General features: G+C 41.9%; 1 protein-coding gene across 2 annotated transcripts in view; it reads left to right on the top strand.

The window, feature by feature from the left end:
* The window catches only part of TENM4 (teneurin transmembrane protein 4), a 600,742-nt gene that overhangs the window by 331,503 nt on the left and 245,022 nt on the right, over positions 1 to 24,217 (top strand). Inside the window, exon 1 of one of the 2 annotated variants that reach the window (XM_063394392.1) lies at positions 6,793 to 6,909. The exons of the other annotated variant lie outside the window; for it this stretch is intronic. The gene's annotated coding sequence lies outside the window, so the exon portion shown is untranslated. Of the gene's footprint in view, positions 1 to 6,792; positions 6,910 to 24,217 lie in introns of those variants that run through there. 2 annotated transcript variants of the gene reach the window in all.

Genomic DNA, 24,217 nt, shown 5'->3' with positions numbered 1-24,217 from the left:
GTGATGCTTTTATGTATCGCAGCATTCCATTCCTCACAGAGCTGCTGCCAGTCTAGAGGTTTTCCACCCAGAGGAGGGTCTACCCAAGGTCTGCTCTGTAAAAACAAGAATGTTTCCAAGCCCTGCTGACAGTGACTTTTTGACTTCCTCAACAGAAAATGTACTATCCTGCTAAATGGCTAAAGAAAATCATTGCCTCACTTCACATCTTAGTGGAGGGGAAAAACACAATTTGGAAGAGTAACACAAATCACCCACAAGGCAGGTGAAGTCCATGTAACATGTGTTCTTCTTACTCCACTTCAGCCCAGATGAATTTATTCATTCCTTCTTAACCTCACATGGCCCTTTTCTCCCCAGAATGCCAGTCTTCATACAGGGCATGTGATTATTTCTCATTTTCTAGGCACAACTACTCATTTCCTAATTTTAGTGACATGGCAACTTGCCAGGTTTTTCTTGTTAAGATGATATTCATTTGTCCCCTTCATTTCATTCATTTTCCCCTCTGGCTTTAAAGCTATAAATCAAATACACAAAATTAAATTAAGTAAAATAAACATAAGTGCAGGTGGAAATTCAGGAAATATAAATAACTAAGAGTAGTTTTCCGAGACTGCTTTTTTAATCAATTCTAAACAGAAGATATATATTGCCTGTTGAACTAAGAATGTTGTGACCACCTATTGTTAAAGAGCAGCAATAAATCTGTGTAACAATTCCTTACTCCTGTGATTCACTGACACATTTTGCTAGACAGCCAGTTCAGCTCACTCTTTTTCCAGAGGTGTATTATGCTGTCCACTGGAAAGGCTTGATACGCTGCCATGAGGAAGACATGAATGCTGTTTATCCCTTAGGAAAATTCCTTTTTTCTCCATCTCTGAAGGAGTGAGGCTCTTGGGTGCTAAACCAGTCTTCTAGCATGTGATAATCAGTGCTCACCTTCATATACATTCCCCTTCACCTTGCAAAGCAAAATGGCAGATATTCTTCCACTCTCCTCCTCAATTCAGCAGGATCTCTGCTGCCCTGAAATACCAGTGGAGCAAATCCTGCCTTTTATATTCTGCAGGGAACCAAACACTGCGGTGCAGGCAGGACACTGTCCTTTCCACTCCATCCTACATGTCAGCAATCCAGGGATGTCCTGGTGCCCACCCCGCTCGCTACTTTGCAAGGACAGCTCTGAGACAGGATCTCAGCTCTGCAGGACTGCTTCATGCTTGTGGGGTTTTAATCAATCAGATATGCTATGAGATGAAACTGCCTCAGTTTTAGACTTAATTATTAATTATTTCCTTTATCATACAGAGGTACCTAAGGGTTATTTAGGCAGGTCATGGTTTTCTCCAGCACTCGACTAGTTACAAATTAATATTGATCGATAAGATTTCACGTCAGTGTCAGTACAGATCACTCAAAACTCCTGTGTAAAGTGAGGGGAAGACATAAAAAGAAGTTCATCTGTTTACACTTTCTTTCCTTTTGACAGGATAATAAACTCAGCCAGCACACTACAGAATACACTCTGCTATCATTTACACAGCCTTCCTGTGAACCCACAAAGCAAAGCCTCGTTTTAAAGGCCAGAGCTGTACTGTGATGTCTTTTGTTTGTAGTGGTGCTTAACATCACTGGTGCACCAGTTCTAACCTTGGTTGGAGACGTTCCTATTTTAAGGTGGTACAAAGGCAATGTCAGTGGTAAGACTTAATGCAAACGTTCTTAGGTGAGAACTACTGCAGTTGTTGCACTGAGGGAATCGCAATCACAGGACTTCTGCCCATGCCTGCTGTTCCTTTATGGTGGGAATTCTGCTAATTTAAAATATTTTGAGGGTGACAGAAAGCCTTTTAGACTGTTTCAGTGGCTAGAGATACAACGTGCAGGTACAGGAAATGACAGAACTTTGAATCAAATTATTACACATCTCTGTGCCTCAGTTTCCTTATCTGTCAGAAGTGTAAGTCTGTTCCCCAGAATGGTTTGGGCTATGAGAGACCTTAGAGACCCTCTAGTTCCACACTCCCTTCCACTAAAACAGGTTGCTCAAAATTCTCTCCAGCCTGGCCTTGAGCACTTCTACAGATGGAGCATCCACAGCTTCTCTGGGCGACCTGTGCCAGTGCCTCACCACCCTCACAGGGGAAAATTCCTCCTAGTATCTAGTCTAAATCTCTTCTCTTTTAGTTTAAGACTCTTCCTTCTTGTCCTATCACTATCTGCCTGTGTAAAAAGTCAGTCTCCCTCTTTTTTACAAGTTTCCTTTAAGTGCTGGAAGGCTGGAAGATCTCTGCAGAGTCTTCTTTTCTCCCTGCTTAACAACTCCAACTCTCTCAGCCTGTCTTCACAGCAGAAGTGTTCCAGCACTGTGACCATTGTATCAGCCAATCTGATAACAGATCTCAACAGATCTGATAACCATATTTCAAAGTTTACATACTCACTGCTTGTAAAGCCCTTAAAGGTTCTTGGATGAAGCTTGATAGAAGAAGTTACCAGGTGAAAAAAGCTGATACTACCTATTTATTGACCACCATTCTGGGTGTATTGAACACACTTAAATCCTGTTGCCTTGTCATTTCAGCTCTGTGAGAAGTCAGCCTTTGTATGTATCCACTCTTTTTCACCTCTTTTAGGACAAATTATAAACATATGAGTATAATCCACTGAATATAGTCCATGAAACAATTTACTGACCTTCCTTAGAAGTATCTCTGTGAATGTTCTATATTTCTGGCAGCCCTTCTATTCACACTAGCATGAATACACCCGTTTTAAATCAGCTGTTGATCTCTGAACGCCAAATCCTGTGAGAGATAAAGTAATTCTTAAATATTACAGCCAAATGTGAAGCATAAAATGAAGGCGTGTTTATTGTTTGTCTTACTTTCCCCTAACTATTTAGGGTCTGCTCTGCTTGTCTCTTCCCTAAATTTAAAGCAGTTGCCTGAATATTGCAGAGTTCCTCAGTTAAGCTGAGAAACAGATTCTTTGTACTAACCTATTTCCAAAGTTTGTGTTTCCTAAGTACTTTTCATAAATCTACCAGACACTGCAACATATCTTGCCCGGATATTTTTTAATTTTAATCTGAAATACTGGCACATAGATAAAATAGGAGGTTCTGTTCTGTTTTCCTCTGACTATGTGCTAGTATCACATCATTCATATAGAGACATTCAACAGCTATTATTCCTGCCTCAAGTCCAAAGAACATAATTTTGACTGTTCACTGCAAGGGGATATATAAGATTGTTACAAATTGATGCCAAGGGGCCCATACTTGGAATCAGTTTGTTTTTCTTTGACTTAAGTTCCAAATTGCAAGAGTGTGCATAATGAATGTGTTATCTAGTCCTTCTGTTTTGTATTTTTGAAGGAGAAACAGCACATTCTGCAAAGTTACTTGTCCTACTTGCTCAGGTTCCATGGCAACCCAGTATTGCTGCAAATTCATTTTGCTCTAATGAATTAGAAGTTTTGCTCTGGCAGCTGGAATGAAAGTTTACGGGCCAAATCGTGCTTGTTTTACTTGGACCTGCAGTTGCAGTAAATTCAGTGAGATACTTGTCTGAGAAGGAAACAAACTTGTAGCTTTCGTCTCTCTCTCAATTTAATTTTTGTGGAAAGGTCAGATTTAATTCTTGGTTTTCTGTCCAAGCAGGAAAAAAAGGAGGCAATTCTCTTAAAGGATCCACAGCCTAACACATGCTTGCCTTGCAGGCTTGTTGACTTGTTAAAAAGCAAGGTATTGCTTTGCTTTCCATGCATTTTAATTGGGCGCTGTCAGCAGAGCTGCCTACTGCACACCTTCCATCCAGCAGCTGGCAGAATCTCCTGTTGAATCCACCCCGTCATTCATGCCCAAAAGGCAATTTTCCAGGGAGCACGGTGGTATGTGCTGGTGCTCTGCACAGCAGCACAGCCCTGAGTGGTTAGTATGCACAATTGCTAGGGAATCTTCCCTTGTAAAGGTCAGCTCATGCACTGCTGGAAGTGCACGTAACGACCGTGAAAGCCCACGGGATCATCTCGTGTGTGTTCTGCAGTGGCGTAGTTGATTAAAACCCAAAGATGCCATTGAAAAGGTTTTGTTATGTTTTTATTTTTATTTTTTTTTTCCTTTATCCTTGCCAAAACTGCAACAGTAGGAGACAGAGAAAGCTTCTACCAAAAAAAAAACAAAAAAACAAAAAAACAAAAAAACCCTAACAACTTGCAACCATGTGGAAATGGCACAAACTTTCTGATGTGGACTGACAAAAGCACTGACATTTTGCTTTTAGGGTTACAATTCCAAATTCAGGTCATTCTGCTCCTGCTCTTTATGTCCAGACTACAAAACTCATGTATAGTTATGCCAAGCATGCTGTCTAAACAAAACACAGGGAGAACTTTGGGGCTCTACTGTAATTGTCCTTACTTTTTTTTCCAGTTGGGTAGCCACACCATTTACCTTCCTTTTATGCATTTCACTGGTTTGTGTAAATTAATCAAGGCTTGAAACAATTTTTTAATCTAGATTTTCTTTCTGGAATGGAAAGAATGGCTGGAAAAATATGTCTTCTTACAAAGTACACCAAAAAACTGTATGGGTCTATAGGAAGACATTGATTTAACATTTCTATTCCATTTCAGACATCATCACACTAAAATTCAGCCTCTGACAACACAGGATTAGAAATACGTCACCCTGTTTTGTAATGAAAGCATAGCAAATCAAAGTCCTGATTTAAACTTTGTCAGGGCTCATCAAATCTCTTGCCACAAAGAAGATGACGCAGAGTAGACTTTGCTTCTTCAAAAGCAGATCAGAATTAGAGTGAATCTCGGTTTTCATGTCAGGGACCGTGGCAAGGAAAGCAGTGCTCATCCACTTGCACGTGCTCCTTTTTCTTCCTGTCTGTCTCCAGGTCCTACCAGTGGTTAGCACAATGGGAAGGTTACAGCCTTGGCACCATAAAAAGGGTCAGGGAGTGTGAAGTGGGCCGCAGATTCCTTAAAAGCTACATTCCTGAATGGGGAACTTCTCTGGAGAGTTGTCAGCAAGAAGGCGATTCAGACAACTCCACTGCTGCTCATAACAAAACACACAGGGCTCAATTTCAGCTCTCGTTCTGCATTCTGCATAGGATGCTGTTCACACGTAGGCTCTCAACCAACACTGGCTTTTCTCCTTTGGGTGACAAGTGTCTCTAAGCACAGGTCCAGTCCTGTATTCTCCTTGGATCTCAGGGTTTGCCTCTGGTGCCACAATTTCGTCTCTGATTATAATTAGCAATTTATAAGACTGGCATATGCCAAAGAGTTGACATCCAAGGGCTTATGGTGAGAAAAACTAATGACCAAGGTGGAAGGAAATATAGCAGAACCAGCTTTGGGGGATTTAAATGTTAAACCCACTTTATTGTTTTGGGTTTGTGTCCTTTTCTAAAGTGTTCATGTTGTGTTTAGGAAGAAATATCATACAGCTATGTTGTGAGCTATGCTATGTTCAAAATGGTTTTTTTTAGAAACAGATGATTTTTTAAGTTTGCTGGTTTTCTTGTACTGACTGTTCTCTTATTGTGATGGATTTTGCATGATAACATTTCAGTATTTGGGAAAATGTGGGAGATTAATCATTATGACTTTCAGATCAAATGCAGCAAGGGGAAAAGCTCATGTTTAAATGCATTGTCCTGTATTATATGTCTGTGTTCATATTCCCTGTTTCTATTGATGTACTGCACATATCTGACCTCCACATTTGCCTGATAGTTTTTTTGCCAGTCTGGCACTTCTGATTTCCAAGTTTTGTTTAAAATATGATTGGAATAAGACCCTGAAAACCATTAATTGCTTACAAAATGCTTTTCCAGTTGGATATACTTAACCTACACGTACCTGATTCAATTTCCTTGCAGTCAGTAGAAGCTCTTCCTCAGTCAGGCACAGCTCTATGTAAAATATAATCTTAGAACCCGATTTGTTGTGGTTTTCATCATTTAATCCACGAAATGCTGGTGTGAGCTGTGCTTCTGCCCTGTTATCAGTGTGGTGGTTTGCCGAGTTGCTTCTACCCCACACAGCGGTGTCCGCACCTTCCCTCCACCTCTCGTCTGCATGGTGGAGGGTCTAGCGCTGTTTGCTTTATAAACTAGAGGGAAGGGAATTGTTAAACCAATTCCCAAAAGGACTTTACACTTTTCACACGGAATCTGAAATAATTCACCTCACAATACGTCGGGCAAAGCTTTCCCGTTAGTCAGAGGGAGCGCGGCCGCATCAGCGAGTGCGACTCATTGACAGTGAGCGCCCATTTCGTGGGAACAAAGCGCATCTCGCACCAGGGGCTCTCGCCAATGTCAAAATCTTTTAAAAAACCAAACCAAACCAAACCGAAAAAAAATCCAACAAAAAACCTGACGGATGCGAGTTTTAAAGGATGGGTATTAGAGGACAGGAGTTTTAAAGGACAGTAACAGCCCGAGGGGCAGCAGGTAATGGGGTCAGATACATGCAGTCGGCCGCCCCTCAGGCAGGGCTGCCCCGCTGGGGCAGGCGGCGGGGCGCGGGGGCGGCCTTCCCTCGTGCCCCGGCTCGACTTTTATTGTCTCTGTGTCCGTGTTTTGCCGTGGGGTTTTTTGTTCATTTTATTTCTTTCTGTGTTTTTTTCCCCCTCCCTTCTCTGTGTGTGTCTGTGGCCCGCAGGTCCCCCCCTGCCCTGTTCGTCCGCCTCCTCCACCCCCCGCTCGCAGTCCCCCTCCCCTCTCCCCTCGCCGCCGGCCAATGAGGGCCCGGGGCGGTCGCTGGGCGACGGCGCGGCCCGGGCGGCCGCGGGCTCGGACTCTGAGGAAGAGTTTGTCCCTCAGTCATTCTTAGTTCAAAGTGGCTCTGGAACCCTCTGTGTCGCCGCCAACGGTGAGTGACTCTCTCGCTCTCTCTTTCTTTCTCTCTCCGTGCCTACTTTTTCGTGCCCGTCTTGACAGCTGCGCGGGGGGTGCAGGTCTGCTGGGGGAGCGGGTGCGCTCTTCGGGTCGGTTTGGGGTTTTAGCTGCAAAGTTAAAAGTCTCCTGGCCGAGGTTGGAGAGGGGAGCTCTGGGCAGGTCGGTGCCGGTGCCGTGCGCTGCCGGCAGTGCGGGACGCGCAGCCCCGTGCGGTGCCCGGGCAGCGCTCACACGCTCGGCGGGACCTGGAGGCTGGAGCCCGCTGCCTTTGGCGGGGCTGGAATTTCGGGGTGGCTTGACTTTTTCATGTTATTAACTCCTGGCTGAAAGACTGACCTAAGAGCATCCCCCCTCTCTGTGAGGGCGGCAAGGTGCAGCCTGGCGGCTGGCGGGGCCCGAACTTGGGAGGAACCTGTCACCCAGGGGCAGCACGGATAGGAAAGGAGATGAGAATACGAAGAGTTCCTTTGATAGCTGTGACAGTGGCATCGGCACCATCCCGGAGGAGGGTGTCTGTGTCCCGTCTCCCTCCGAGGTGCTGAGATATGCGCTCAGGGGAAGTATTTGAGGAACAGCAGCAGAACCACATCCTATTGGGATGCTCTGAGACTCCCCGATGGGCTGCTGAGGATGCTCAGCACCGCTGGATGGTCCATGATGAAAATTACAAGGAGGGGAATGAAATTTACAGTTCTCTGCTGCAAAGACAGTGAGTCATAAATGGAGAGGTAACGCTCATTGGCAAAGAAATGTTAAATTTCATCAAGGGTAGTGTAACCTGACGAAGTGCAGATTACAGCAGTGGAATAGCAGTGGCCACTCAGGCCGCTGCCATCCGGCTTGAGTGATAATTGCTCACAGGTCTGATTTATGATGAAGGAGAAGGCATTCAAAGATCTCTTGAAAGAGAGAGAGAAAGGTGAGAGAGAGGTTTACTGCAGCTGGCAACAGCTTAACTGCATTTATGTTAAGCTTCTAAGAAGGTTCCCTAGTATGCTGTTATCTTCAAGTAAGGAAAGAAAGTTTGACATTTAATTTGTCTGCCCTCCCCCTTTCCCAGCTTCCCTCTTCTTTTGTTGCATTTGTTATGGTAAAAAATAAACTTTCCCTTCAAGGTTTTTCAAAGGAGAAAGTTATCTCCTATGAATTGTCATCCTGAGGAGAGTAGGGGGAAATACAGTGTTGTATTCATTCAGGAAACTGATTAAAATTCATATCCTCTGTTCAGCCTCCCCCTTCCCCTCCCACCCTGTAACACACACACACGCACACACACACACACACACACACACACATCTGACTGCTTGCAGTCACAGAACATGGAAATCTGAAATAATGTCCATGACCCTCTTGTTGGAAATAAAACCAAACTCACACTCCACCTCATGTTTTCCACATCGTAATGTATATGTATGTACTTTGTCTTTGCTCATTTAGGAAATACATATGTTCACATACGTGCACACTCTACAGGTAAAAAGCAGGAAGAAAGAGCAAGCAAAATTAAAAACCTTAATCTCTTCTTTTACTAATTAGCTGAAAAACAAAAAAAAGCCTTGTTCAGAGTCCACAGCAGGTTGGCCAATTATTGTATTATCAATGTGCTGGTGAGTTAGTTAGACCTCAGGCTTTTCAGCTGCCTGCTTATTTATCCTCTTTTTTTTTTCCCTCTTCTGAGTGCTTTTTGCATCAGCTTGTAGACATACTACATTCCCCAAGGCCTTCTTTGTGTGCAGGATTCAGTAGGTTGGTAATAAATATGTCCCACACAAAGACAGGGTGTCTGGGGTCTCATTTGCCTGCTTATTCTAGTTGTTTAGTAATGAGAAGTGCAGGTAATGCCAGGACACTGGTGACCTGCCAGGATCAGCTCAGCGTCACTCTGCTATCAAGAGGAAAACAAAGGTGACTTATTTTGCCACCTATCAACCCATAATGTGAAAGTTCACGTGAATGACAAGCACAGACCATACAAGCCCATCATGTCTAAAACCCGGAGACTCTTCTGACCTCTGTAAATGGATTTAATTGCTTTAGTTCTTTAACGTTCTGTTTCTATGAGGCTTAGTCAGCTTAAATTTTAAATGACAAAGGCAGGTCTTTATGTTCCTTAAATGGTGAAAATTAGTAAAAGCTTATTTTGGTTAGGACTAAGTTTAATACAGTTAGAGCACTCGTTCTCGGAGAATAGTAGCTGTCTCAACAGCAGGACAGCCTGAGAATGCTGTCTAAAGGATTTGTGTTGCACTTTTTAATTGATTGTGGCTAGGTTTTCCTACCACAGCTGTGTAAACTCAGCCTTAGAGAAGTCCATCCAAAGTAAGTAACACCCAGGGAGCAGCACCGCTGTTACAAATCCCCATGTAAATTGCAAATATAATGCACATGGAACTTAAGAAACATGCTACTTTTTGAAGATACAGTAGGCTATTCTTTATCTAAGCCCCTTTCATTCCAGAAAGGTAATATTGTCTGTAATATTATTTTTACACTTCAAGAAAAATGTCCACCTAAACTTTCAAATGCAGGCTGGAACGAGCTAATATGTATATAAATACACGGGCATCTTTTAGGGCTTTGAGTTTTATGTTAAGATGCATTACAGACCATTGTTTGATTTTGTTTATTTCTAAGTAATTTAGAACACTGAAAGTCCAAATTTTTATTGTACCTATAATATCAGCAGGTACATAATTTTAAGGAAAAGTGACAAGTCCAGAAGGCTTTTTACTTTACTAAAATTACCCAGTGTAACTAAGGTGTGAATATCTCCATTTCGTAGAATCCTAATAACGTTTTGGATTGGAAGGACCTTTAATCATCACCTTGTTCCAACCCCCTGCCATGGGCAGGAACCCCTTCCACTAGACCAGGTTGCTCCAAGCCCCATCCAACCTGGCCTTGAACACTTCCAGGGATGGGACAGCCACAGTTTCTCTGGGCAACCTGTGCTAGTGCTTTATCACTCTCAGAATAAATAATTCCTTCCTGATATGACATTTAAATCTATACTCTTTTTGTTAAAAACCATTATCCCTTGTCCTGTGAGTACAAGCAGTTGTATGAAGTCTCTCTCCATCTTCCTCATAATCCCCCTTTAAGCATCAAAAGGTCACACGCCTTCACTTCTGCAGACTAAACAGAGCTGTCTCTCTGAAACATCTCAGGATGTTTCTGTTCAGACACCTTAAAATTTCCTGATTTTCAGACTTCGGCACTATTTGGAAAGTCGACTTTTTGGGGTCTTATGGTATCTTGGTGGACATTAAGAAACACTAATTAGTTTTTCAGGTTTCTTATGCATACTGGTGTGTAGGTATGTATGTGTAGGACTCAGTAGGAACCAGAACAGTCTGAAGGCATCCAATCTTTAATCTGATTGCATTAAGGAACTTAAAACTGCTGTGCTGGATCAGGACATGCAGTCCCTGACAAGGGAATGGGAGAAGAAGCATCAACAAGTGGGGCTGTAGGGAGGTATTGGCCAGCTGAGAAAGGTTGAGCCCTAGCCAAGGAGGGCTGTAGATGTGGGAAATTAGCTCATTAGTGACAGCTTCTTCCATTTGAACCAGTAAATTACCTGAAAATACATTAAAAAAAATTCAAGCACTTTTAGGGAATGGTGTTCAGGAGGAGCACGTCAGTGTGATCATTGCTGTCCACATCCCTTCAGCATCCACAACTGTGGCAATGGGGACATGAGCAGGTACATCTCTGCCCAGCACAGCAAATCTGAGGTAAGGAAATGGCTGTTGTAAAGAGTGACAAAGAACAGATTTGGAAAGATATATGGAATCTGTGGAAAACTGACATCCAAATTCCTTTGAGAACATTGGCTGTGTTGTCTCATAGTCAAAGCTGAAAAGGGTGACTTCTTCCAGCTCCTCCATCAGTGAACAGGCATTCCATGAGAAGTGTGCTTTTGTCGTTTGGTGGGGTCTGGTGTGTTTCTCTAAGCTGATTCTGCCAGGCAGACAGGAAGGCTGGATGTAGTCACTTGGAACAGCCTCTGCACATGGGAGCCACAAAATCCCAAATCACCTCTGGTTTGGGGCATTTTAGTATTCTCAAATACTAACACAGTTTTTGAGACCAGAGCATGGATTTTATTTCATTCTAACAGAAGTAAAGCAATACCAGAAAATTGTAAGAATATCTAAAACCAACTCTCTGCTCCTAGAAATGACTTTACTTTGGTAACACTGGAGGTAACATCAACTAAAGTCTCTCTGGGAAGGATCTAATGCAGTTTGGAGTCTTATCACCCACCTCTAAATATATGTACCCCAGTTTCTTTGGTTTCTCCCTCAAATACATCCCTATTACAGAAACTCACAGTTGCTCACCCTTGCTTAACCAGCTTTGCACCTTTTCTACCCCTAAGGGCATTTTTCACAGAAGGAGCAGCAGTGGAGGGTCATGATGCCAGTCACCCAAAGTGACATTGGTGCTGGAGAGAGAGGGGGAGGGGGAAGGCAGGCATGATTCTCAGTATTTGAACACTTTGAATTCCAAGAGAAAGGTTAAAAGTTGCTTAAAGCTTGGATGGTGCAGCCCTTACCTCGGCAAAGGTTACATTGGCGGTGGACAAGGAGGGAAATCCATGTTGAGTACAAACATAAGTATTCTAAGGTTAGGTCCTGAGAGATGAGTGTGATTTCTCCATGATCTGTGATTTCGGTGGAAAATACACCACATCAGGATCAGTTTGCCCCCAGCAGCCACACCATGCTTCTTCTGCATGAAGATCTGCATGAATGAGCTGCTTGACCAATAAAATCCATGGTCATGGAGTTAATGAAGTTTCTTTTATTGCTTTTGCCACTTTTTCTTGTTTGGAGTGCTGGACTTTTAAAGCAGTAAATTCCCCCTAAGATTTTCATTTTCATTTCTGACTAAATCTGGGCCTCCTGAATTGTAACCTGTTTTCTTTAGAGGTTTTTTTTTTTTGATCTTTAAAAAGCAGCCTTGAGCTGTTAAATACAATCACTGTTTGTAATTTACCTCCCTTTCCTATCCTTCAGTAGGAACTTTGCACTTTTATATTCAATGATTTGGCCCAAATTTAAGAAGATAAATCGTTCATAAAAAGGCTACTGAGGACTCCTATAGTCTTTTTTTTTGTCAAATAGTTCAATTTTATGTAAATGGTGCATTTCTGGCAATTTACAGTGAGTAACTGACCAGCTCATCTGCTACTGCTGCTCCTATGGCTGGATTTCCTCGGGATCTAGAGGGAAGTACTCTTGAAACCCAGGGCACTTTCTGCGGGAAGTTTTTAATCTGTGTGTGGGCGCCCCGTGTTTCTCTGGTTTGTACCCGAGATGCGGTTGGCGCTGCAGTCTGCCGCACAGCGACGCCTGTTCTCACACTCATCCCGCAGCCCGGCCCCACCGGCCGAATGCAGCATCAGCCTGCTCTGCCTCAGGCAGCGCTCCTCTCATCTCCTGCTCCAAATCCAGACACAGCAGCTGTCCTGTAGGAGCCCTGCTCAAGCACAGGGTTAGGTGTTCACAGCACCAGGACACAGAGTACAGAGAGATCAAACTGCAGCAGGGAGGCTAAAGGACACTGAATATTAAAGGATTTTGAAGAAGGAATAGTGTCATGTGAGGTGTCTTAGAAGTGGAGAATTTTCAGGAATCTGACTGAGGAGAGCAAAAGAACCTTTGATAATGTAATCTGAATAATTGATATTTTTCTCATCTAAAAACTAACAATAAATTCCAATTAAATTCAGTTTTCTTTTATGGAAGGCTTTCATTTTTCTTTCCAAAAATGCTTGTGAACAGAGGATCTATTCTCTTGCTGTGTTTTGTCCTTGCATAGTGCTTTCTGTTGCTTCTTTTTTACTACTCAAGCAAGTGTGTTAAGTAAGAATAGCAATTAATCTCTGCATTCTTTATCAGAGATTTGCAGAGTCCATTAGCAGTCAGTGTTACTTGTAATGGTAATTCATAATTACAGAAGGGAAACAGGAATTGGAAGATATAGCCAATCAATTTCCAAGTGTCTTTTAAAAAGTTTTAAATATTCTTTGTTACTGCATTTCCTATTAAAACATTTTTAACATCATCACCCTCCTCCCCCTCCTCCCCTCCCCAACATTACAGAAATTCAGCAAAAAAATCCTAAGGAGAGGAAAGGTTTAAAAGATATTTAGTTTAGCAATACTTTTTAAAATATTCTTTAGTAAAAGAATATTTTTTAAACAGTAGTGATGATTAGGTGAGGTGCTTCGAAAAAAACATTTTGAAAACCAGTTTTACATAATTTTTCAATTAATTTATCCTCTAATTTGGGAACGTGCTCAGAATTCAGCCTCAGAAACTGTAACCTTAATTCCTCTCTTTTAATTTCAGTCAGAAACTAAGCAAGAAACTTATTAACCATAAGCTTTCAATTTAGATAGACATTTCAAGCCACCAGGGTTTGAGTCAAGCTGAGGGGATTTTTCTTTTTCCACTCATTGTGGCTAGAGCTGTGTCTGACTATGGGTCCCCAGAAGCCTGAGAGGTTTGTGGGCAGATGCCGATTTTGCCTTGATTTTCACAGTTGACGTCTACTCGAACTCACTGAAACCTTCCAAAATTCACTAACGTTTTTGAAAATTTGTTCTCAGTCATTCCTCTGAATTTGTCTCTGATGTAAAGATGACATGGTTGAGGTTTTGAGTTTCCAAGCATCAGCTATTGCCTCTTAGACCCTGAAGATCAAGAAAGAAGCTATTAACTGGCAGCTGTGAGAAGGATCAGATCATGAATTATTCCTGTTCTTATTCACTGAGCAGTGGAGCTGTCCTGTTGAGTTTTTGTTCCTCCTGTTTCACTCTTCCTTCTTGGAGGAAAGATCAGAGGAATGTCAGTGTGTGAGCTGCAGATCTTTCAGAGGACACGAGGCTCTAGAAGTGCCCACTTACCTTGCTGTCCCTTAAGCTCTTGCCTCATGAATTTGCTTTGCATCCTGAGAATATTTGTTTGACCTGCCAGGTGTTTGGCTTCAGGATGAACCCAAGGTGAGAAGCAAATCGTCTGCTTATTGGACTAGATTCTTATTGCTGGTATCGGTGAGAGGCATTTGGATTAGATTCCTAGCATAGCCAGGGTCACATCCTGACCCAGCTCAAATCTTTTTGGCTCTGACAGAGGGACGTTAGGTCAGGAGAGGATAATATGAATACACAGAGAGGCAGGTTGGGGACTTTTGGGAGGTTTTTTTGCAGGGAATAAATATCTCAGAAAGGATAAAGCGAGGTTATGATTGTCACATTCAGCAAAGGGCAGCAATGAAGCAAGTCACCTTTCCAGGCCAGGGAACACACTGAATCAGTTAAAGCAGATTTATAGCTTTTTAGCTGTGATAAAGCCATATCAATGTGTATATGAATTTACATAGGAGTAGGAGGGTTTTTTTCTTTCTTTTAATGCAAACCACATTGGAAAGTGTGCACAAAGGAGCCCCACTCCAAGGAAAGACAACTGGAACAAATTATATGCATTCAGACTTGTTAAACAGAATTGGCAGCAGAAATATTCCTGGTAACCTGAGCGTTACGGCAGCATTGGTATAGTTAAGGTTATGTCAGCATTTCCATTAGAAACCCCTACTTTCAGGGGTTTATATCTGCAAAAAAAATTTCACTGTGGGTTGAAATTTGACAAGCTGTGCAAGGTCTCATCTGAGATGGATTTTTTTACCTTTTTACAAAATTGGGGAGAAAAAACTGTTTGAAGAGTCAAGCTACAAGACCACAAACAAAAAAAGCAGTGTTCTGGCTTTGATCTTTTTTGACGTTAAAAAACCCTGTTTCTTTCTTTATAGTGTAACTATCAAACGTATAACAAAATCATGCTCTGAAGAAGGAATTATTCATTACACTATTAAAGGAAATGAAACATTAATTTATGGCCCATTAGATGCTTTTTCACTGCAGGACTGCCAGTGTTTTGGTCTACCTCAGGTTATACTGAGAGATTTGTGACTAACATGAAACAAAGCCCCCAAAGCAGTAGATCCTGTGTGGAAAAAATGCTTTCAGGGCAGCTTTAGAAGAGCAAAACATTGAAGGCAGAGTTGTCCAGACACTGGAGTAAGTACTAGGAATTCAGCCTTCTGATTTCTGCCACAGGCTTCTCAGATACAAAACCTCAGTTTTTTCAGTTGCATGTGAGAGATATAGCAAACCTTAGGATTTGGTATCCTCCTGAACTGTTTCCTTATCTGGATGATATTACTGGAGCTAGACATAGTTTACACTATGGTGAACAAGTAGGCAAGAAGGGACCTGTGGCTCCAAACTTTCAGACATCAGGTTTCAGAGAGTAAGCTAATCTTTTTCCTAAATCTTTTCAGAATTTTGTGTGCACAACATTGGACTTTTTGTTTCTGGGCATGTATCATCTCTGAGCTGAAGCCTGTATGGCTGAGAGTCTGTTATGTTCTCAGTTCCCACAGTGCCTTCTACACTTTGAAAAGTCGTAACTGATGTTCATCAGAACTTTTTCCACTCTCCAGATAAAAGCTGCTGTGGAAGCGCAGAGTATTATAAAATACAGGAAGGAAGTCTGAAGCTCATGTACTCATGGCTGCGTTGTGTTATTACTGTGAAATGGATCTCTCAGTTGGGAATGAGCTCAAACTTTGGGAAGGCTTGTTCCATTAGCTGTTTGCAAGCCATATGTCTCCATTTTTAAATGAGGACCTGGGGGCTTTGAACTTTATTTATAAGCTGAAATTTGCTGGTCACTGTGAACCGGTGATTAATTTGTATGGGAGAAGATGCCAGAAGTCTCACTCTGACCTGTGTGTTCTTTCAATCTAAACATCCAATAACTGCATAGCCTCAGAAGATGCATCCCCCACTTCCTCCTCCATCGTTTCTGTGCTTTGCATTATTCACTGTGTTTATTGTAGCACACTATTAATCTCAACCACAGCTTTCAAACCATCATGTGACCCCAACAAATTCTTCAGCTAAAGCGATGATAGCTTTAGGTATTTTGGGTGGAAGCTTTTGAGGCTATGAGTAGAAGGAAAAGGATCAGGTTAAAAAAGATTTCAGGGAGTAATTCAGAGGAAGAAGTGTTTTCTGTGGATCCAGCATGATTTTTCTGAAAAATGATACTTAAAATGATACATGAGAGGATCGTGCAGCTTCTTGCTGTGTGTGTATGAGCCATGGTGTGTCCTTTGAAGTTGCTTCCCATGTGCACCTGGGTGCAAGGCAGTAGGGTATTTGTTCAAGGGAGGGCAGTCCTCAACCTTGTGTCTTAACAGCAGGACCAAGCCCATAGTGCCCATGCTTGGTGGTAAAGCTGATGTGACAGGCAGTTATGGCACAGAAGAAAACTTTGAAATTAAGAGCTTTATATGAAAGACTCTCATAGTTCTTTAAGAGTCAATTGGGTTAAGTTTTTGAGGACTACAAGGCCCGGTGTACACACCCAACATAAAAACTCATTTTGATGGCAGTCTGGAAAACACCAGAATTTGAAGGGTTAAAAGTTTTGTTTGTTTTTAAGTCCTGCTCTGTGAATTGAGAAAAAAGTCCCCAAAAGAGATGGAATAGCTGGCATAGTGCTTTAAATGCATGATTGGCTTAGGTCAAACTCTACGACTGCAAGGTCTGTATTCTGTAGTAAGTAGTGCTTGAAAATCTGGAGTCAACACCAGTCAAAAACTGGTGACTGGTAACAGTTGGTGGCCTTGGCCAAGTGACCTAAATGCTGGTGCTTGACTCATACATAAATAAAATGAGAGATAATCACTATTGTTTGTTTGCTCCTGAGAAGTTCTGGAGATTTTCATATTCCTAATTTCAGATTGAAAATGAAAAATATTGTTGTACTCCCTCTCTCAGTTCAGCTGATAAATCCACAGTGTCTCAGGGCTTTACCGCTAGCTTTTAACATGTCCTGGGTCTTTGGAGGTAAGGGATGGTGAGGCAGTCCTTTTGTAACACATCTTCACAGTCTGCCCTCACTTTTAACAGGACAGATTAAATAGATTTTTTTTCTCTTTCCGTGTCATAATGAAGTCTGTTAATGGCAGCCTAGTAGTTCAGGCTTTTCCATATAAAGCAGAGAAAATGTAGCAAAAGATAAAATGCAATATTGTGTGACAGAAGGTGATAAAATTCAGATGTAGTGTGTGGTATTTCTGTTTACAAGAGGTCAGCTAATATTGGCATGTCAAAGTAGCATGAAAATATGCAGGCATTCACTAAAGACAACAGTGGTGGGCCAAAAGATGTGTGTTACACATGGGCCACGTGATTCCATGTTACTTCATAGTATCAGAGTCATTAGGGCTGGAAAAGGCTCTAAGGTCACTAAGTCCAACCACTAACCCAGCACCATCATGGTCTCCAATAAACCACGTTCCCAGGTACCACATGCAGGTACCTTCTGAACACTTCCAGGGATGGTGATGCCAGAAAATCTCTGCCAAATGGCAGAGACCTCATATTTTAATCTACTACTGTCTACCACTAAAACACAAATGCATGTGGAAAACAACTGCTAACAGAATGATGGTTGATGCATTTCTGCCAAGTTCACATGACATCTAAAATTCTAAAACAAAGCTAGTGAGACCCAAATCTGCCCCTTTTGCTCATCAAGGGTCTCAAACAAGTAGCCTTATTAGTAGGAGTGGTCAAAATAAGGAGGCTGGACTGGCCCTCATTAATTACTTCGTAGTTCGTGTTCTTTCACACCTTAGGACATCAGCATTACCCAGAAGTTAACCCTACGAAATGTAGCACGTGTGTTGCAGATGCCTTTCAGGGTAATCTAAAAGTTGCTACTCTAACCTCCTGTCTTTCTTACCTTTCCTAACTGATGTCCTGGCAAGGCAATAAATTCATAGAAATCATAAAATACCTGGAGTTGGAAGGGATTCATACTTGCAGGTCATAAAATATATTGGTCGTTTCTGGATGACCTGAGCTTTTTCTGTTGTGCTAAATTTCTCTAGATTTTCAGGGAATCTCTAGATGTCCTGCCAATTTAGTCTCTTAATCATGCTGTGTTTTATTTTCTTTCGGTCTAAATAAGACCCCTATTGTAGAGATAAAAATTTGCCTTTCAGAATTATTGAGGTTAAGCAGGTTATAATTTCAGCATTTTGGACACCTCAGGATATTAGGTGTTTGGTAAGTACAATATGCTGCAAATAGGAAAAAGCATTCTGAAACCATAAGTGGTCATATTTCTTTCAACATTTGGGAGGGAAGGGGTGTTGTGGTGGCCAGGCCAGTAAGATGAGAGCCTGTGTCATCATATGCACTATTCAAAATCAGCCAGCCATGACGGCTTGGGAATTGGACTCTAGGTTCTCCCACATGAGAGGAGAATTGAGCTTTGTGACCTGCTTCAGAAAAATTAAAGTAGCGACACATGGCTCATTAGCATGACAGCTCTGGGAGTGGGCATGGGGTGTAATAAAGTGCTGCAGGACCTTGGAGTGCTCCGGCAGGAAAGCTGGCAAGTGTAAAATCGATGCTTTTGATACATTAGGTGGTAATGGAAGAAGCACAGCACAGAAGTGGCATGATCGGATGATTTAGTTAGAGCCATAAATCTAGCGGCAGTATCGTGGCAACGTGATAGGACACAGCATTTCATAAGGAGCACAGCATAAAGATTCATGCATTAGTCAAGTCTGGGGTTGAAGCACATGTGGGTGGGAGTTGCATTACTGATACAAATGATAGAGTGGTTCATCCTTGCAAACACACTGAGTCAAACAAGGGCACTTGGTGGTAAATGAGCACTTTAGACAGAGGTGCCAGTATTTGCATTCTGTATGGATATTTCTGGTGTAAAATTTTTCTGGTGAAATAGAAATCAGCATGGATTACTCTGGGTTGAAACTAATACTTTCACACTGGCCCTTTTCTTGCCTTACTCTGCCTGACCAAGTGTGGAGATTTTGTAAAAATTCTCCAGAGTCACATTTCAGCAGTAAAACTACTGCTACTTGATGGTTGCTTGTGCTGTTTTAATGTAAATCATCTTTTTTTTCCTTGCTACTCAGTTTACATAAATCCTGCCCAAATCACCTTAAAAAACTTCTCTCCTTAAAACTGAATGGCTACATGAAATTATCAGAAGGATCTACATTTTACCTCAATGTGGATATCTTGTTTTAAAATCAGTCTTCCTCTTAAACTACAATCATTTTTGATGCCCTTCTTAGCATTGCAGTCAGTTTTTCTTCACCTCTCTAATATTGGGAGACAATTTAGCTTGGTATAGCTTCACATACAGTGAGTACCCAAAGACAGGTCAGCTAAAACCAGAAAGAAGTGACATTGCTTCCTGCTATCAACGTATGCTTGATTAGGAAAAATATCACTAGGACTAGTACAGAGGAGTAGCATGTCAGAGGAGATAAAGCAGATTTGAGTGTTTTTGTAGCATGAATTACAGAAACCCTTACTGTTGCTGCCTGTAACTTTTCTGATGCACCAATGAAACTTGAAACAAGAGGTCGTCTCAAAGGGTAATAGCTTCCAGCCAAAATGTGCTTCAATCTACCAGACCACCCATCCTTTCTTTATCAATGAGGTCAAAATAATAGCAGTACTTGACACTTTTACACAGATGGGTAAAATCTATTGTGTCACCAGTAGATATTTGCAGAAACCTAACCCATGTAACTATATATTGTGCCTTTCCCATGTACATCTCTAAACAATTAGGAAACAGTAGGTCTCCTGGTACCCCCTTGAATCAGATAAGTGTGATTATCTCTGTTTTACGGAGGTCACAACTGGCTAGCCCGAGGTCACCAGGCATTCTGCGATACCACCACGGCAGGATACACATCCCCTTACTCTCCCATTTCTTTAGCAACCAGTACACCCTGTTTTCTCCCAAAGCTACACAGACACACCTGACACAATTGGAATGAGAGCTAAACGATTTTTAAACATCGTGGTGGAATTTAGAAAGGCAGTTTGGTTACCTATTTGAAAATTACATCCCAGTGTTTCATCACAGGAGTTCGGAACAGAGAATTTCGGCTTCTGGACAATATTGCGGTAGCTTCAGTTAAAAACAGTTTGCTTTGTCTTCCATTTCTTCTCTGTAAAAACTCTAGAGCCGTTTATATCAGTGTCAGTTTCTGCCAAGTTTGTCCAATCCATCTTGGGATAAAACACAAACAGTTCTCCTCTGACTGAACTGTGGGTTGGTTGCTGTCACGTGGAAAGCTAACTAAAGCCCTTTAATTTATGAAATGCTACATAGTCCTCAAGAGATTGCCTAAATATTTTACTGCGTGTCACTTTTTGTTGGAAACCAGAACCCATATTTGCTGTGCCATCCATTAAGTAGAACTTCTCCAAATTACTTCTGCTTCTAAATGGGAATTTGTATGTGCTAACTTTTGTCTGAGGGCTTCAAACATGTCTCAGGTTCTTGCATCTTTTTCACTGCTTGTCTCCATCTTTACTTAGAATAATGTTTATGTGCAGAACTTAGAGGTGATCTTGAAACTTTAATTTTTTCCCAAATTGTTCTTTGCAGAGCAAAGAAGTAGTATTTAAGATTCTTTCAAAGAATGTGGATAACTTTCATCTGCTGAGATGCTGAGAGAGTAGGATGTAGCCTTGTAACATGCTACAATGATTGATAAATTATTGTGTACAAGAGGTAATGTTTGAAGTTTTACAAAATAATTTCCCTGGAAGGGATTCGGCACAGTAGCCATGGAAAACTTACTTTGTATAAACCAAGAAACAGAAGGAAAGAGAAAGGCTCTTTAGAGATTGGCGTAAGTGACTTGTGTGGCAGAAGGATAATCCCTGAACACACCTGTGCAGCAGAAACACAACGTGTGGATTAGTTTTGTACTTTATCTGTCACTCTGGCATTCCTCCTGTGAGCTGCCCAAGTGGTTTGTGCTCCCCAGCTCAAGTGTCACTGCAGCTTCAGCAGCAGCCGTGTGAGCGCGGTGGGTTTGCAGAGAGAACAATGCATGTTTGTTTGTTCACTTTGAGGCTGGTGTCTGAGGGGGAATTTTAATGGTGTGAAAAGTGAGAGGAGGAATGAGAAAATAATAACCTGAGCACTGAAACACAGCACACAATACAATTTCTCAACCTTTGCATTCACATCTCCTGCCCTTCTCATAAGGACTGTACCTTACCCCAGTAAAGTGGAATTCTGCTGTTAGTGTTGTTCTGACAGAGAGTGGAGCATAAGAGGAGTCTAGAGTGCCTAGTTCTGCACTTACAATCCTTACAGCTTGTCTTTGCACTTGCTGAACCACAGTTTCTCTTGTATTACAAGTTTTCTTGTGTTTTCCATTTTGTGCTCTGAGAGTCAAAAGTCTTGAACTGGGCGACTACATGTCTAGAAAAAAAGAGTTTTGTAATTTCAGAAAAGTTCTTTGTGACTCTCACAGTGCTCCATACAAAAGGAGGGGAGCAAGAAACAGAGCAAAGATGATAATGATCTGTCTGTGATTTCTGCCACTGCTGTGCATTTTGGAGGAAATGGCACACTTGGATGAAGTTATTTGTTGCAAAGGCCAAACTTCTGGCAGAAAAAAGAGCACTAAATTCCAACCTGCAAACATTAAAGAGAGAAGGAAGAAGAGTGTAGAAAAAGACCTAAAGGCATGGAAGAAAGCTTTGTTTCAAATATATTTGAGTTTCAGATTGGCTTGGTGTACTTCCTGCGGTGTTGGAGTGCTGTAAATTGGAAGCTCTCAGGTTGGAAACAGGTCTGAAGCACTGATTTCTGAGCCCAAACAGAGATGTGCTTACTGCCAGACTGGTTTATTCAGCTTGCTGGATGAGAGCCAGAGGAACTGACCGCCCTGTGAGCTGAAACCAGTGCCAGCCAGCTAAAGAATAACATTGCTTTGACTGAAATGGCAACTGTTTGTTTGTTCTTCCAGCAAAAGGGGAAAAAACGCACAGCTTTTAGTGCTGGTGGTGACAGAAAAGGTTAAAAATTGAAGAGAAAAAAAATATTGTGAAAGAGGATGAAAGGTTAAGGGCAAATTTTTCTCCTTGGTTACACTTCTGTAGTTGCCCAGTCTTCACTGATTTGTAATTAAAAAAAGACTCTTCATTAGTTTTAACATTATTAATTAGATAATTAATTAGATTTTTTTCCTTCTATTAAAATATTGTAATTTTTATTATATGATAAACTGCCCTAAATGGTAGTGGTTATAATGTACAAAAGGCACTACGCTGTGACACTGTAGGCACTGTCGTAGCAGCATATGGTAGTTGTGGAGGTTACAAGGGATAGTTTTCCGTGTGTTAACAGGAGAATGCTTCTCTGAGTAAATCAGCAGTTGAGTGGGACTTAGGGCTCAACCTCAATCACTTTAGCAGGAGTTTAAGGTGAGCAAAATATGCAAGCTCAGTTTATTTTCAGGTCTCTTTATTAAGTGTCTCGTGGAAGGGCTGGCTTTCCTCTGGATGAAGCTGTGGGCTGTCACACTGTGAGTTTGGGATGTTTCCCTTCTTGGTCTCAGCCTATAGTGTACAGCAGCTCCCAAAATGCTGTGTTGCAGAACTGCTTGAGTGCTGCAGCTGCCTGGGCTGGGGGCCTTGCTTGCTGCTGCCATTTCACACACACTGTTTGAGCTGGTCTTCTGGTTTATTTATCCTGAGAGCTTTCATACCATTTGGATGCTAAAAGCTGGCCCCGTTGCACGCGAGAGGCTCTGGCAGAGAGCTGGCCAGAGTCCTGCAGTGGGAATCGCTGCCTGCTGGATTATAGCTGGTCTAAGGTCAGGCTGGGCTCACCCAGCAAGCTCAGCTGGAGCCAAGTTACTGTCTGCTCCCTGTTTGTGCCACACTCATCCTCAGGGAGCATCCCTCTTCTCTTTTTCTTGTTGCCATGCAACTGTCAAAGCTGCTTTTTTTCCCACCAGCCTCTAATGTTTCTGGTAAGACAAACAGTACCAGTTAGGAGATACTACTGGTGATATTGGAAGCACTTTTTTCCTGCGTGTGTCAGGGCAAATCCTGCATTTGTTTTTGCTGCCTCTAGAAACATTTGGTGTTTATTTTGTTACGTCAGCCCCATGAACTTTTCAATTACCCATTAACTTCAGTTCCACTAAAAGAAAAATAAAATAAAGTTTCTAGTGCTCTTTCTTTTATTTTTAAAGGTTTGTGTATGGCACAGGTACAGAGAAACAAACAAAAAAGGAAAAAGATCCAAAACATGCTATTGAAATAGATCTTAATAATAATTTTAATAATGAAAACTACTTAAATATTATCAAAATTAATCACCTTTTTAAATTTTAGAAATTTTTAAGAAATCATGTCAGTCAGATGTGTTTTGGGATGTCTGCCTGTTTTTGGAGAAAGTTTACCCAATGCTTTTGGGTTGGCTTGACAAGGCAGGGGACAAGAGCTGGTGAGGAGAGGTCAGTTGTTGCCATTATTCGAATGAGGAATGCAAAGAGGAACATGGAAAATGGTATTTTTCATATGTTGGCGAGGAGCATCTTCTGATGCAGATTTTCAGAAACTCAGTGATGATTTCAGAAATGAAAGGTGTTGTAGAGAAGCATGAAAGGAGACTGAGTCATCCTCTGGTTCCTTTTTGTCTTTAATGGTCTGGGAACATCTCATCTACCCTTTGTATTCCAGGAGTATCACCTGGGTGCAGTCCAAGTTGTTTGGTCCTTCCAGCCTTGCCATACTGCCAGCTTTCCTTCTGTCTCCCAGAGGGGCTTTGGGCCTGCTCTCACCATGTGTGACACGCCAGGGTTAAATCAAAGTCACAGGTTGCCTGTTGGGAGGTGCTGTGGTTTGTCAGATTTCCTCCCTGGCAAGCACGAATGGGCTCCTGCAGTGCCATGAGCACCACACTCCACTAAGGGTTAAATTGTATTTCTGTGTGGTGGTGAACTCCAGCACAGCTCAGCTTTACTCCAGATGAGTGGAAGGACAAAGATTTGGCCCCCTGATGTGCCAGAAGGAGAGATTCCTCCTTGCACCAGATGTGCTCTGCTTTGGAATAGCCATTCTGGGTATTTATAGAGTGGAGGCAGAATGACAGACTAAGCACCAGCATTGCTAATACCTCAAATGAATGTTTTTCTGATTAATTAAAATAAATTGGCATAACAAGAAACACAGTGTGCGTCCTCAAAAGTGCGAAGTTGTTTTCTGATACAGCTTCCTGTTAGAGCAAGGGCTTTAATTATCTCTGTTTGTGTTCTAAACCAAATTTGGATTTTGTTTTTTCTTAGAAATCAACATCGCTTGATTCCCATTGCTCCTTAAAAGGCAG

Source organism: Prinia subflava, chromosome 3, assembly GCF_021018805.1.
Source record: "Prinia subflava isolate CZ2003 ecotype Zambia chromosome 3, Cam_Psub_1.2, whole genome shotgun sequence".
Classification (NCBI taxonomy): Eukaryota; Metazoa; Chordata; class Aves; order Passeriformes; family Cisticolidae; genus Prinia; species Prinia subflava.
The sequence above is the reverse complement of the archived record's forward strand: the minus strand, read 5'-3'. Positions and strand labels throughout refer to the sequence as shown.